This window comes from Pinus tabuliformis, chromosome 9 (genome assembly GCF_031772625.1).
Source record: "Pinus tabuliformis cultivar Carrire ecotype Pingquan chromosome 9, CPIR1, whole genome shotgun sequence".
NCBI lineage: Eukaryota > Viridiplantae > Streptophyta > Pinopsida > Pinales > Pinaceae > Pinus > Pinus tabuliformis.
In genome coordinates, this window is record NC_142307.1 from 1,714,815,008 (window position 1) to 1,714,817,290 (window position 2,283).

General features: G+C 50.5%; 1 pseudogene; it reads right to left on the reverse strand.

The window, feature by feature from the left end:
• Positions 1 to 261: 261 nt before the first annotated feature.
• Positions 262 to 1,770, reverse strand: LOC149155556 (AT-hook motif nuclear-localized protein 16 pseudogene; annotated as a pseudogene).
• Between the last annotated feature and the right edge of the window lie 513 nt (positions 1,771 to 2,283).

Consider the following 2,283-nt stretch of genomic DNA (forward strand, 5'->3'; position numbering starts at 1 on the left):
ACAAAAAATCTAAAGCAATTCTATTCGACAATAATTTCATAACTGCAGTGGTGTTCTGAAATGTAATGTAAGTCGTATATCTGTATATATAGATCTCTATGTTTATTTTGAAGTGTTTCTATGTTAAGGGCTTATGGGGAAACCTGCAGCTAAATTTTCAGATATTTGGGCTTGATTTGCAGCATGAACACTGTAAAAAACTGAAGTCAATATAAAGAAACATGAATAGGAAATTGAATTAACAGAGAGAAGCATGTGCAATTAATGGAATAATCCAAACCGAAGTAGGCATAAATATATGAAGTTAAAGTTCTAGCATTACACATGAAGAAGGAAATTGTACAAGGCAAACAAGCTTGGGAAAACAAAAGAAAGTCTGTTTTTCATTAGACCTGAGATGCTCCATTGGTGTTTTTTTCTTCTCCTTTTTTGTTCGAACGGGACGCTGCTGATGATGAAGACGACGATCACTGAATTTATCACCCAGCGCTGCCGGCGGCCGAGTCTAGGTTGCCCTGAAAAGAATGAAAGCGGGCAGCGCAGTACGAGTCCGGGTCTGGGTATAATTTGTACACATAATTATGAATGAGCTGACCTCGTGGGGGAGGGCGCACCAAAGGGACCGCGGGGCAAAGGCAACGAAGAGTACTTTTACTAATAAGGGGGTCGCGGGGGGTGCTGTGCCCAGGCGTAGACGTCATGGGGTAGTTGGCCGTTGGAGAGCAGATTTGGGGGAACGTAGATTGTGCTGGATGGATCAGAGATCTGTTGCTGCTGCTGCTGTTGGTGTTGGTGTTGTTGCTGCTGTTGTTGCTGTTGCACGGCCGTCAGATTGGGTGATTGGGAAAGTCCTCCGGGCGGGTGAAGCTGCATAGGCATCGGCGGCCCCTCGTCTTCTTCTAGGGGTAGTCTTTCATAGGGGGCATGACGGAATGTGGCAGCCATGACAACGACAGGACCGGAGGCCACCAGCGCGCCCACGACGCTCCCTCCCACGACCTGTCCTTGTCCGCCTGCAAGATAGATTGTGAGGCCTGTTGCCCCGGGCGGCACAGGCGGTGGCAGGAAAGCCCCGGACAGGGATAAGATCTCGAACCGTCCGTGCAAGGTCACGATGGCATTAGGCGCGCCCGGCTGCCGCAAGGTAACATTCGTGACAGTTCCGCTCCCGCTCAGAATGCAGATTCCCCGTTGCCGCCTGCGTGCAAACGTCGCTACGCTTTCGGCAACGTCGCACCCGTTGGTAATTTCCATTACATGAGCTTTCAGGGCGTTGGGGCTGTCCTGGTGTATAATTATGGGGGGCTTCGGCTTGTTCTTCGACCCGGGCGGCCTCCCGCGAGGCCTCCGGCTCATCTCCGCCCCGCCGTCCTGACCTTCCTGAGACTTGTCGCCTGCGGCGTTGCTGTCGTTATCATCCCGCCCCCGTTTCTTCGATCCGCTGTTCCCACTATTCTCATCTTCAGAAGTTTGCAAGTCCCTGGCTTGCAGACCGTGGCCATGCCCGGGACCAGAAACATGACCATGCCCATGTCCATGTCCATGTCCATGTCCAGACCCGGGGCCTGACCCGGCGCCCGGATCGACTCCCCCCATCGGCACATTCCCTGTCCACCACCGGTTTGCCAGGACTGCGTCCTTTGAATTCACTACACTAAAATTCCCCTTTCCCTTGCCCTACCCCTCCCGGACCTTCACATATAAAATTCCAAACTCCCTCCCTTCCACTACCTCCCCATTCACCTCCTAATCGGTCGTGGATTCGATTCTCACAGAGCACAAAATTAAAACTCGCCCTAAACGCCTCACCCCTCGCTTCTGATCCGCAGCAACAACGAGACAATCAACTGAAGTAAAAATAATGCCGAGGAAGAAAACCAGTGGGGTACGTTACCACTGTTCGCACATTAAAAAACCGGAGTTTAAGACCGGTTTTTTCGAAAAGCGGTAATGATTTATTTATTGATTGATGCGAGTGGGTTTTGAAATTTGGTTTGACATTAGGGTTAGGGTGTGGGGCAGCGTGCGCGTGGGCTAGTGGGACCACGACCTCGTCCTTGTCTCTTCTCTCTCGATCGACTCCCAATGTATTTCTCTTTCTATTTCGAACCTCCCGATGTATTTCTCTATCTATTTCTAACCCTAAGCAACTCGACATCTAGAAAGAGACTAATCTCTTTTCCTCCCCCATGATCCCACTAGCCCCCCTCAACGTCCCCTCAACTACTCTTACCATCACTAGCCTTATACCATCCAATAAATACCTAAATTGCCACCCAATAC